At 43.3% G+C, this 13255-nt stretch overlaps 1 protein-coding gene across 6 annotated transcripts in view; it reads right to left on the reverse strand.

Moving 5' to 3' along the window:
• Nucleotides 1-13255, reverse strand: part of PITPNM2 (phosphatidylinositol transfer protein membrane associated 2) — a 140921-nt gene that overhangs the window by 126629 nt on the left and 1037 nt on the right. The gene's annotated exons all lie outside the window — the stretch shown is intronic.

Genomic DNA, 13255 nt, shown 5'->3' on the forward strand with positions numbered 1-13255 from the left:
CATTTGCTTAGCTGTGCCAGGCATTTTGAGAGTCAAAAGCACCAAGCACAAAGAGCCAGCTTGACCCAGGATGGGCTACAATTCAGTACTGATAACACAGGTACGCAGGCGCGGCTGTTTTACACACTCACCAGATGCCAGTCCTTGATGTCACCCGAATAGAACTGCAATGTGCTACAGAGCTGAATCTTAGTTTTATGTTAATTATCACTCTTCTTCCCAGTATTGATGCAGTCAAGATCAGATCACAAATAAAATGGACTCTGCTGGCTTACAACAAAATTAAAGAGTGAAAGTTGTTACTACATTTACATCTTGAAATCAACTAAATAAAAATCTGATGGTTTGCTAGATATAGACCCATGTCAAGAATTCATGTGTGTGCTCTGAAGTAGAATCAACCCACTTGTAAAAGGCTCCTTTAAATAACTTTTGGGTTGTTTTTTTTCCATAAAGAGTAATTTAAGGTGTTTCTTCCCCTCCTGTTACACACAATGCAGTAAGACTAAAAGCCCCAAGGATTTTCTCCCTAAATCACCTATTCAAATCTGCAGGATGGAAATACATTTAAATATAACATTTTAATCTTGCTTTGCATCTGAACTTTAAGTGCTTTTCCAGGAACACAAGTGTCTCATTAGCCTTTTTAGCTGTTCTACCACACTGATCTGCAAGTAAACAAGAACCCTCACATTACCTTTCTTTTTTAAAAGGATTCATTATATTCATGTGGGTTTTAACCAATATACATTCAGTCTGATTGAGTCTTGCCACTTCCAGAATGTTATACAATAACTCACTCATCAAGTGCATTGGGATTTGTCAGTATTGGTTCTACAGTTGTTTTCACAAGCTAGACAAGGTTCTGTAGATGCTGGATACGCTGGACAACATCCTTCCAAAAGGAACAGCAACCACAACCTACACTTAAGTAAATTAATTGAAAAAGAAAAAAAAAATAGTAGACCCAAAGCCCTGCTTCATTTCAAAGCACAGCTCTTGGAATCAGCAGGGGCTGAACCCCTGGTTTCAGAAAGTTTCAGCGTCTGGTTGACCCACTGAGGGCAACCGTGAAAGCCTCACTGGGTAGCTTTGCAAACCCGGAAGAGCAGCTGCAAATCTTCCTCAATTTAAGAAATCAATTCCCCTACCTGCTTTATTCTTGTTTGTTTGTTTGTTATGGGGTGAGGAGTTACTTTCCTTTTTTGTAAATTGAGGAAGGATGACAAAATCTCCTATTTTTATCAAGTCTGAATCAATTATTCCAAAGAGAAAGACAGTTCTCTACACGCTTGCTAAGGGTACTGAAACCAAAAGTGATTGAAAGTAAAAACATTGCTGAACAGCAGAAAGGGAAAGTATTGTAGACAGCAGCATTTTCTCCTCAGTAAACACTGAAAGTAACTGATAAATCAATGTAGTCTAGGACATGAATTTATGCAACTTGTTTCCTGGAACAATCATACACAATTCACCTTGACTGGATTCCCAAGTCATCACTCTGCAGTTTGCAGAAGCCTCACTGATGCTATTCTTAATGTACTTCCTTTTAGGTGTGAGAAGGAATTACCAATGCAAAATTTCAACTTAAAAATTGTCAGGTTTAAGCCTCTTTTACAATGATACTAATTAACCCCATCTGTATTTCAGAAACATTTTGTGATGAGTGGTAACCAAACACACAGTTAAAACTGCTTCTGTTTTAAACTTACTCTACTGAAGTGCAGAAGACTTCAGTGTTATTAAACAAGGGGCACATGTGTCCAAAGCAAGCCACCATGGAAAAGGAACTTAACAATACCATTGAGAAATAAGAGTTAATACATGAGTTCCCAAAAGGCTAGAGGAGTATTTTCACTATGGGTGATTTGCAAAGGAACGTTACAAACTTCACCCCTTCCTCAAAAAAACTTCAGGGAAGCATCTCTCCAAGGAAGTCTTGGAGTATCAAAGCAGCTCAGAATTGAACTCATGCAAAGACCACATTTGGCTTTTGAGCAGCATGATAGTTCATCACAGGAGGTGCATGAAAACAGACCACAGCTATCAGTACGCAGATTCTCATGGCAAGCAGCTCATTTTTAGCACCAAGGTTGAGAACACTGCATTGCACTAATAGAACTGGCATTTACCTTTCTGTGGAGGGCCATTAATTATAAGATGCCTTCTGCTGGTTTCTAAAGGCTTCTCTGATTAACTGATGTCTTGCGCTCCACTTCCAGTCCTTGCTCCTAAGAGGTACTGTCACTACCACCACTAAAACACCTTGTATTGGTGGGACAAGCAGAGTTCTCACTCCACCATTACCTGAACACACACACATTTGTTGATGGCCACAAACCCGAACACACTGACCTCACACCCAAAATCAGAGTCCTGACAAGCAAGAGCAAAGGCAGCAGAAAGTGAGATTCACATGCTGTTTCTGCAAAGTCAGAGGCACTGACAGCACCATCTTGAAGGGATAAACGAACCAGGAGAACCGTTCCTAGTGAACACCACAGCTGTTTAAGCTCAGCCTACTGTTTTTACATAATCTGCATTAATAAATACTAAACCCTAGCAAGTGTCAGCTGTGGTCAAACACTGCATCCATTTCAGATCATGGATAGTCACAAGAGTCCTTTATTCTCAAAGAAGGTGTTTTCTGTTCTCATAGAAGTTAGTCATCCTAAAACAATAAGGGAATGTAAGTGAGCAACTAAAAAGCAACAAACCAGAGAGAAAGAAATTAAAAATTCTTAAGAGCTCTGTAATCAGAGGAAGAGGCTCCAGGACATATCAGAAAATTAATCAACACACAAGGTAACTGCAGCAGTTAACCAGAAAATATGAGCAGCTTGGAAAGGACCTAGATCATTTTCCCCTGACTGAGGCTTGTAGCATCTGGACCTTCTGAAGCGCCTCTGGGGTTGCATTCCCTGAGGAGCACAGGATCTTGGCCTCACTGCAAGCAGCCAGACCCAAAGGGAAGGAAGGAAAGCAAACAGCAAAATGTTTCCAGAAAGCTGCCTGGGCTCTGGACCTTGCTGCAGCTATAATAAGCTTTTCATTCGCAAAGCTCTCTCCCTCCTTTCTTAAAAGTCATTATTCCCGTATATGAAATGGGAGGCTGGGCTGACAACCTATTGCTCTAATTAGGCTGCAAGAAAAATACATTAAAATAAGCCCTACAGTCTAAGTGCACCATTACAAGACCTTTATGAACCTCACATCAGTCTATGTGAAGTGGGGAAGAGTTCACATTCCACATCACACATGGACAATGGCAGCCTGTTGCCCGCACCCTCCAGCAGACCTCACCTTCCTGGACAGAAGATGACCTCCTGCCTCCAAAGTAGGATCCCGGGAAGCATAAGCAGCAGCAGCTCCATGCTGGCATGGTATTGTTTTGAGGTGGGCAGTTATGGATTCATATCTTTAAAAGCAGCTTTTATAAGCATCTATTTAGAGTCAAGCTTCAATCTTTCCTCTGAGAGAGGTATAACCTATGATTTTTTGTTTGTTTGTTTGTTTTTTTGCCAGGAGCACAAACGTGGAGGAGGAAGGGGGGGAACAAGAAGGAATAAAAACTCAGGAAAATAGAATAGAATAAACCAGGTTGGAAGAGACCTTCAAGATCATCGCGTCCAACCTATTATCCAACCCACCCCATCAACTAACCCATGCAACCAAGCACCCTATCAAGTCTCCTCCTGAACACCTCCAATGATGGTGACTCCACCACCTCCCCAGGCAGCCCATTCCAATGGGCAATCACTCACTCTGTGTAGAACTTCTTCCTAACCTCTAGCCTAAACCTCCCTGGCACAGCTTGAGACTGTGTCCTCTTGTTCTGGTGCTGGTTGTCTGGGAGAAGAGACCAACCTCCACCTGTCTACAACCTCCCCTAAGGTAGTTTTAGAGAGCAATAAGGTCATTCCTGAGCCTCCTCTTCTCCAGGCCAAGCAACCCCAGCTCCTTCAGCCTCTCCTCACAGGGCTTGCGTTCCAAGCCCCTCACCAACTTCGTTGCCCTTCTCTGGACACGTTCCAGCAAGTCAACCTCCTTCCTAAACTGAGGGGCCCAGAACTGGACACAGTACTCAAGGTGTGGCCTAAAAAAAGACAAAACCTCTTGAAAACATCTTGGTGGGTTGAGTACCCGCATTTGCTAAAGGCACTTCATGTTTTTACATGAGAAAGCTATCACCCCTGTGAAGATTTCCAAGTAGATCAGTCAAACAGGGTCTCTACAGCCTGCTTTTAGAAATATGTCTTTTACAAATCATTATTTTAATTCAACCATTTGATTGATATTACTTCGCAGTCATTTCCAGCTAGGCATATTTCAAGCAGAGAACTCTGCATTACCTTCCATCTTTCCACTTCCCATACAAATGTGGCAATTAGGACAGAAAAATTAGTGAACTACGCAGTATTTCACCTTAAATAAAGCAGCTTAGGAAATAATGCACCATTTAATTGGTTCTTGACAGCCAGGGAAGAAACACAGTGCCTCTGTAACATGCTTAAAGAGGGTTTGAAATCCACTCCCAGATCTTGAGGGAAGCCTGTCCTTGTCAACAGAACCCACAAGCCATAATAATGCTCAGCATTGTGCTTTCCTCCTCCGTTTGATCAGAGAGCATCTGATGATCAATGAGGAGTCCCATGGAATAGCACTCTGAATTTCAATGTCAACACAGCAGTACTGTGGTAATGATTGAAAATATTTACACATTGCCTCATCGATCGTGGGGTGTTCTTTGCCAGCCATCTGGCTACTGGGCACTCTTTGTTTTTTTCATCTTTTTAAATGTATTTATTTTACTTAATTTTTTTTTAGGCTTTGCACATCTTTACAGCTAACACCCAGCATTCCACCCAAATCAGGTTCTCCAGTTATTTTTAACCCAGGGCATTAGCAATAGCATTAATCAATTTCACTCTATCCCAGGGAAGGAAGGGGGGGGGAATAAAAATCCTTAACAAGGACAAAACTGAAAAAAAAACTAAACAACCAAACACCTGCTTCATACTTCCCAGAATGATGTGCCAATTCAGCTACAAGGTCTCATTTTTAATGTGACTCAAGGGTGTCACCATTTTGACAACAGATGAGTCAAATGGAAATATGTCACTCACTCTACACTCATTGCCAGCCTCGAGATAAAGAAACCCTGCAAGGGCTGTTGTTTCCACCTCCAGATGGAATACCTTATGATAACTGTGATGCTAAGCCCCTGGGCTCTGTAGCGTGTGCTTGTGTTTATACTGCCTTTAGTAACTGCTCAACTTAACCAAGGCAGGCAGTTCAGGCATGCCACACAGAATGCAAGGATAAAGCTTAACCAAGCATCAATCCCTTGCCTTCCCAGATTGAGGTCCTACACACAGAGACTCACCCTGCTCACCCTTGGCATATTATCATAGTATCAGTCAGGGTTGGAAGGGCATGCCTGGCCTGGCTGCAAAGTCTGACACCCAACATGTGTAGAAATACCCACCCAGGCTACATAAAGCCTGGGATTCAACCTCTTAAAAAACCCAAACAAGACTAACACAGCACTTCTCTGCAAGGGGCTCTAAGCACCAACAGGTTGCACTCCCCCAGCAGAGTTTCATTTAATGCTCACCTTGCCGACTGCAAGGTTTCCATGTAAGTTTCACAAAAGCTTTGACAATCTTACCTGCAGGCTTCCTTCTAGGAAGTCTGAGAGCATATCAAGTAAAACAGACAGGGGAGACTGACATCTACAAGATCTAAACATTTACTGCAAGAGACCTCTGCAGAATACTTGATAAGAATATGAAAAAGATGGTTCTCCAACAGTTGTTTCAAGGGTGTTTTGTTTAGTGCTCCCAAGCCTGTTTATAACAAGAAGCTGACTCTCCTCACTGCTGGTACCATAAACTTGATCCAGGAAGAATGGGAGGTCTAAAAGTCAAATTATATTCAGCCTTTAAACCAGGAATAAAAAAATCACTCAACACAGTCTAGCTAGTAATTTTGGTAGTAATGTCTAAGATCAAACACCACCCCTTTTCTTCAGTTCTACTTTGGAATAAAACACAAGTTCTGTCAGCAAAATTACAGACAACCAAAGACAGATGGGGAGCGGGGAAAGCGCTCCAACATATCTATCTTGGATAATACAGATGCTCCATTAGACAATGAAATCTCCCCTTCATGGCAAGCTCCTTTTGCTGCTGGGGCAACTGTATGAAAGAGGACAGAACAAGGCTGTTAGAAACAGATTTATAAGGCTCTAACTCTTGAGAAGTTTTACTACGCAAAACCTTCCTCTTGCACACCACCACACAACGGTGCTGCATTTCCAGTACTATTGCTGTGAGCATCAGGAGGAGGTACCAAAGTGCACACCCTCAGCAAGACAAGTCAAATAATCCCTTGTACTTCTGAACAAAACAACAGATCAAAGCTGGGAAGCCAGAGCAACACACCAAAGCTGTAATCAAAAGTTTTGTCCTTTGAGTATGCTTCCCCAAATATGCTCTTCCCCCTCGCAGAGGTGGTGTGTTAGATGAATGTGCCTTTCTGAAAAGACTATTTATAGGCATTAAATGTAAGCAAAAATTAGCATTACCATTTATTCTGTAGCCTCAGAACAGACAAAAGACACCTTGTGTCCATGCTTAACAACACGTATTTTGAGAATATTTGATGGAAGACATTTACCATCTGTTAAAGTTAAAACTTGGAACAATATCTTGCAATTCAGATACAGGTTAGACAAATAATGAGTCCCAAGAGTCTGAATAAACGATGCTTAAAACAAAGGAGAGAGGAAAAACAAAGAAACTTTATGCCCTTCTTCTCCATCAGCTGCTTTGGTGGATCAGAAGCCTAAAAGCACTATGCTCAAAAAATGACAGCCCACATGGAAACAAGGAGGACAGTTTTGTTCCAGAGCAGAACTGGAGACAGACACTGGGATTTTTACTGTCTCTTCTAACAAATTGTGACCTGCAACATTTCAGATGCCTGCCCTTGTTTAAACCAGAAGCCACCCTCCACCTTTGATTGCAAAGAGCACTGAAAGTCAGCCATGGAGAGTGCTACCAAGGAGATGAGGATGGCAGAGAAAAAGCAAGCGAGAGGCCTTCCTCCCCCTTCTGTTCTTTTTCACAAAATCTCTCTGAGTTATTTACATACTCACATCCTGAACTCCCCCTCTGCTTTCACAGTTTGCAGTTAACTCTGCATTCTGCTGGAGATAACACATGTTTAGCTTTCAGCATGTTTAGGCTAGAACACCCTCTGAACGTAACGCCAGGTCACCAAGCCCACAGAGCAAAGTACTTCCAGATGCAGAGACTGGCTGGAAGATAACAGACAGAAATATGAGACTCCATCTCTCCACCACCCTGAAGAAATCAACCTACTCAGTGAAGGAGACAACTAAACAGCTTGGCAACGCCTACAACTGGTGCTCAACCTCAGATCCAGCAAAAAAAGATGTAAATATTTAGATTTCAATTTCATCTGATATGATAAATATAAAATGTCTATTTCCTTCTTTTTCTTTTCTTTTTTTTTTTTTAAATAGCCTTAAAATAGGTAAACCATCCACAGGGAGAAAATGACTCTGCAGCATTTCCACCTTCAGGAGGAGGTTATTTAAGTTATGGTATTGATCTTGAAACAAATTCCATTCACAGGTGAAGTTACTCCCATTGAATTGTCTCTTCTGACATATGTAAAGCAGAATCACATCACATCTATATGGAAATGCAGACATACAATTATTTTGTTGCTCATTCCAAATGTCCAGTGGCTGATGGCAGCCCATTATTTTTTACCTTGTCAGAAAAACCCATGGCCCTTGAGGGTTCCCTACAGAGTGAGAACCCTGACTCCAACTCATACCAACTGAAAATCAAAAAAACCCAGAGCAATCCACTGAGTCTCCAAACAGACTCCTGGCAACCCATACGAGGCACAGAAGCAGATGAGGAGCAGTTTACCATGGCTGTACTATAAAAACCTGAAATCCTTCCATAACCTTTTAAAGCACATAATGGAATTAAGGCCCCACCGCACTTCCAGAGTTAAGTCATGCAAATATCAAACTTCTTTGGAGCTGGAGATAACAGAGCCTCGCCCCTAAAGTGCCAAGATATGCCAAAGTGCTCAACATGCTGATGTGATTACACACTCCTACCCACCACATTAATTACTGCGCCGTTACAGAAATGCCTTCTCAGGTGACTGCTCCGGGGGTTAAGTCAGCTAATATGCTTGAAGCAGTGTCCCGAAGCTCCACAATCATTATGTAAGTGCCTGTAATCCAAACAAATCAGAGTTTACTTCCCTGTCCCTTACAAGAATCGCTGCCCCGATGACTAATTTATGAAACTTTCAGCTGTTCATTCACTGTTACCATTCCCAAGTCCTCCTAGCTGCACTGCAACAATCAGATGGCCTTTCCAGCTGGTAGGAAACTACCTCATTTCATTACTGGATTGTCCCAACCTCTGCTCCCCTCACCCATTACGGGACTACAGAATCTGGTGGAAAAACTGCAAGCAGGAATTCCAGTATCTGGTCTCCAGGAAGCCATTCAAAGGAACAGAAAAAGATAACTGGCAAATCACTTTCCCTCATCCAAGGAGTCTCTCTAATTTACCTAATCTCAACTGCTTTCCTGCTGAGGAGAGTCTTGAGGCTCCTGTTCTGAACGTAACAGCCCTCACCGACCTCAGCTGTCCAAACACAAAGGGTCAGGACTGTGAAAGCTCTGCAGAGTCCTTGCTATTCGAGATACTCAGTGCCCAGGGTTGGGTTTTTTATGGGAAAAAAACACAAACAAAAACACAGAAAAAAACACAACAACTTGTAGTCCACAAGGACACAGACTTCTGGGTGTTGTAGCTCTTCAAACCCAAGTTAAAAAAAGTCTGGAGGCTGTTTAAAAGCCTGAAGAAAAAATTCTAATTTGGAGTCCTCAAGCACTAGCACAGCAAGGAGAAGCTGAAGACCAGCCTTTGCTGTGAAGGGCTGTTGAAAGACCCAGCCACTCTCAGGGTGCCCACACTCATACCCTGACAGCTGCCTTCTGCCCAGCACTTCTTAATCAGCTGAGGTGTTTGCTTTCCATTCCTGCCCTCTGTGGCACTGTGGCTGCAGAGTCAGAGCACTGGCATGTGCCCTTCTACCAGGATATAGGAGCAATGACCTAGACACCTTCACTCCTGAACTCCAGAGCACTCTGCCAGGGCTGATGGCTTCCCTGTAACTTTCCACACTGCTCACTGACCTGGGCTGCAGATAGCCATATCCTTGTTACAATCCCTTGCATATGGAAGCACACATGCAGGAGATGGCATTTTTCCTCTCAGCAAGAGGCACTAAATTTCCCCTCCTGGATGGTCTCACATTGCAAAGCCAGCACCTCCTTGCTGGGATCTCCTCAAATGTGCCTAGGCCCTCCAGGGCAGGTTTGAGCCCTGTGCCTATTAGATTTCTTCTTGCTCTTTCATGACAAACCATGCAGCTCCCTGCACCCATATATTCAGTAACTGTTTATCTCCTCTTGCATAAGCAACCTCTTATTTTTCCTCCCCTCTGAAGTTTAACCCAGTAGCAACCAAGCTCAGGAAGGGTTGCAGTAGTAGGAACCAGATCTGTCTCCAGAAACTACCATCTCTCAGGAGTTCCTTGGATCCTCAGAGCCACCCTGAAAAAAGAAAGGTACCTTTTCTCCAGCTGGTTTCTCAGTTCTCCAGAGGGATCTACTGAAGCATTCTGCTGTGACCTTCTAGAGACTATTACCATTATTGTTGTTGTTATTTTAAAACCCTCCCCATTGAAACAGTCACAGCAGCAAAATTCCTTGCCAATGGAAAAGGAACAAGTATGACTTCAGGAGCTCTGTGTATTGACTTGGCTTCATGCTGACTAGAACTCCTAGAAATTATCTAATCTGAGTTAGCCCTGAGCCTCTTACATTAAGAAACTCTAAATATCATTAATTACTTTGTCCATTTAAAAAAATGTGTAGGACTCAGATCGTGGGTGAGCTGACACAGACTCCTCTGGCCCAGCACAATGCTGTGGCATTTGGATCTCCTCCAATACCCAGGAAACAAAGTTAAAAATAAAGTGTTTTGTTTGTTCCCTCCTCCCCTCACATTAATTACTCCATTGCCATTCACACTGAATACTACAGAGCATTTTTGTTTATAAGATGCTTTCAGGCTCAAAATTAAATGTAGACATATCTTACTAATTTGGGGAGATAAAGAGAAATATTAATTGCATCATACCCTAATGTCAGGCAGCTTTAAAGCTCAATTAGGAGGCGTCTTCACCATTTGGACAAATTGACTATTAAGAGGATCATGGGGTTTAGATGTTCATTTTTCCTTCTAAGAAAATAAAGACAGACATTGAAGTCTGTGCCTCCCCTCTCCTGAAAATGAAGCATGTGTCTCGAGTAAGAGGAAGACTAAAAGACAGGCATCACATGAAAAAAACACTTCCCAGTGGATCACGCTGGTCCTAGGAGAGGACATTGCCGTGAACGGGCACGAAGGGCATGAGTCCAACCACACTCAGGAGCAAGCATCAGCTTTCACTTGCCATTTTCTGAAGCTTTCCAGTCAAGCTGCCAAGACAGCAACTGAACTACAAGATTTTTATTTGAATGTAAGGGAGAAGATTAATGCTGGTTTGCACTAATCAGAGGAATTTTCTTTCTATGAACTTGCTTGAAGGATCTGCTCCTTCTCTATTTGGCCGACTCACAGAAGCAGTAACAAGTTCTCAAAAAAAAAAAAAAGGGACTATTTGAATTCAAAAGCCCCTAGCACCTCTGTCAGTAGTGTGTTCTGAGGAATTCTATCAAAAAATAAATCAATCAGGACAAGGTCCTTTCAAACTGCTTGCTGTCAACTAAAATGAAAAGTTAGATAGAACTCCCACATAGCAGATGGTAAATCACAATAAATGCCTGGGCTGTTAGATGCACAACTAGTCAAATACACCATCAGAAGTGAGCCCAAAATAGAAAGGATATTTTAATATTAAAGAAATTATCATTGGGGGGGGGGGGGGGGGGGAAGCAGGGAGCAGGGGGGAGCTTTATTAAGCTCATCAGAATCAAAAGCCATACATTGAGGGCTTCTTACTTTCCTCACCACCTCACTCAAGCATGAGGAACAACTAAACAACTCTAGCAGAGTTACATTAGGCAAAGGGCTACTGTCAGCAAAAGCCCAGGAGCTCACTATTTAGCCATCTATCAAGTTACTACCAAGTTTAGGCATTCTACCAAGTTACTTTAAAAAAAAATATCGATAAAAGATACAAGGGAATTGTTTACTGAAACCATTACTGTTTCCTGAACACAGATGCAAGAAAAAGTTGTATTAAGAAGATAAACAGCTGCTACTGTATGCTGTTTAAATGGTAACAAAAGCATCTAAGGGCCATAAAGGGAATAGTAAGGGAATTAAAAAGCATTTTTATGCATGAAGATGGCTAACATCCGTACATTCATTAAAGTGGTATCAACCATGCTTTTAATTAAAAGTTAGTGACAGAAACTTAAATATGATTAATGAAACCTAGCAGCCTACCAGAAGCCTGCTCTATCAAAAGGAAGCAGCACAGCAAGCAGCATTTCCAGCCCTTGCTTGCTCATTTCTCTTTCCCTCTCTGAGATGCTGCCACATTCACGACACACAGCAAGGACCACACGGCAGCATTCCTGTGAAAAACAGCAAGCCAGGACAAGTCTGCGACCATGCTTTCATGCTTGGCCATTCTTTATTTTGTATATCCCAAGGAGGCATTTCAATTACCAAGCAGCCCGGGGCCAAGATGACGAGCTGGTTACCTGTCAGAATAACCAGCTCTACAACAATCCATCAACCATCGCAAGCATGGGGTCTGCCAAAGGCCAGGGAAAAAAGGCTGCCCTACAAACAGCAGTCTCCTATTCAACAGTGGAAAAAATCACTCAGAAGGCAGTGCTGAACTGTGCAATGCAGTCAGTCTTCTTGTGTTACTCAGGAGCACAACACAGTCACGATAAAAATAAACTACATGATAAAAATACAGCACAAGCAAAAAGATGTGGGCGCAGAGAGGGAATTAGTATGCAAGAAGAGGATAAGGAGTCCTACAGGCCATAGATATTCCCACATGCAATCAAACTACCTCCTACTTAAGTCCTGATGCCCATGAGGACTAATCTATTACCGTTATCCTGTTGAACCAGAGCTGAGCACATGTAGATTATGTCTGCGAAGACTGCAGACGCTTTTTGGTATTGTATTACCCACTTAGCTTTTTCCAGGTGCACAGAGCACATAGAGAGAGGGTGGAAGCTCTCATTTTAGAGCAGCTACTAACACAGGAAGAAACTTTTTTGTTTTGCTTAAAACCAGAATTTTAATAAACTGAGCCTCAGCCATGGTGTTTTAAGACAAAATGCAGCAGGACCAAGTTGTGTGACTGACTGAACAGGGCGCTACTCCTAAGGGGTTCCCTGCTCCTGTCTCTGTTAATGACCCTGCAGCCCCAGGGTGAGCACCTCAGTGCATTCTTCTGTGCATCTGCTTCTTCAGTGGAGAGAGAGGAACTGGGGAGAAGGTGAAGGAAGGGATTTAACCCTCCCACAGCTAGACAAAACACTAAAGCTGTCCGTGCTGTATCCTGCTACCAGCAGAGCCAAGGCTTATTTGGGAGCACCAGGCAAGTAATGGGGACACCAGGAGAAGGGTCTGCCTGGTGCAGCAGAAAGGATCTCCTGTAGCCTGTTATTCTGCTAAGGAATAGACATTTTGCTATTCCTAAAGGAAAAAAGTACCTTCCTTCCGCCCTCCACAGGGGAGGCACAACCTCAGCTGCACGGCTGCTGGCCAGTCAGCCAACCAGCAGCTCACTGACTGCAGGTGGATCTGATGCCCCGAAAGCTCCTGAGGTTCCTCCTCAGCTATCATTTGTCAAAGATGTCCTGCAGCGAGGTCTCACCCCTTTGCTCCCACCACAGACAGGGAGACCAACACGGGCAGCATCTTCGCCCCCTCCTCATTCAGGGGCTTCGTGGGCCACCACCACCCATCGCACGACGCGTTTCCTTTTGGTGCCCCTGCCAGAGCCGAACTCGTTGGAACGCAAGCTTTACAGATGCAGAGGAAGGACGGCCGCGGCCAGGCCGAAGGCTCTCCTGCGGGCAGGGTCAGCTCTGGCCTCACCCGACCGGCAGCGAAGGCAGCCGACACGGTCCCCCCACAGCCGGCAC

Source organism: Melanerpes formicivorus, unplaced genomic scaffold (genome assembly GCF_026170545.1).
Source record: "Melanerpes formicivorus ecotype bairdi unplaced genomic scaffold, bMelFor1.0.p_v2 SCAF_72, whole genome shotgun sequence".
Classification (NCBI taxonomy): Eukaryota; Metazoa; Chordata; class Aves; order Piciformes; family Picidae; genus Melanerpes; species Melanerpes formicivorus.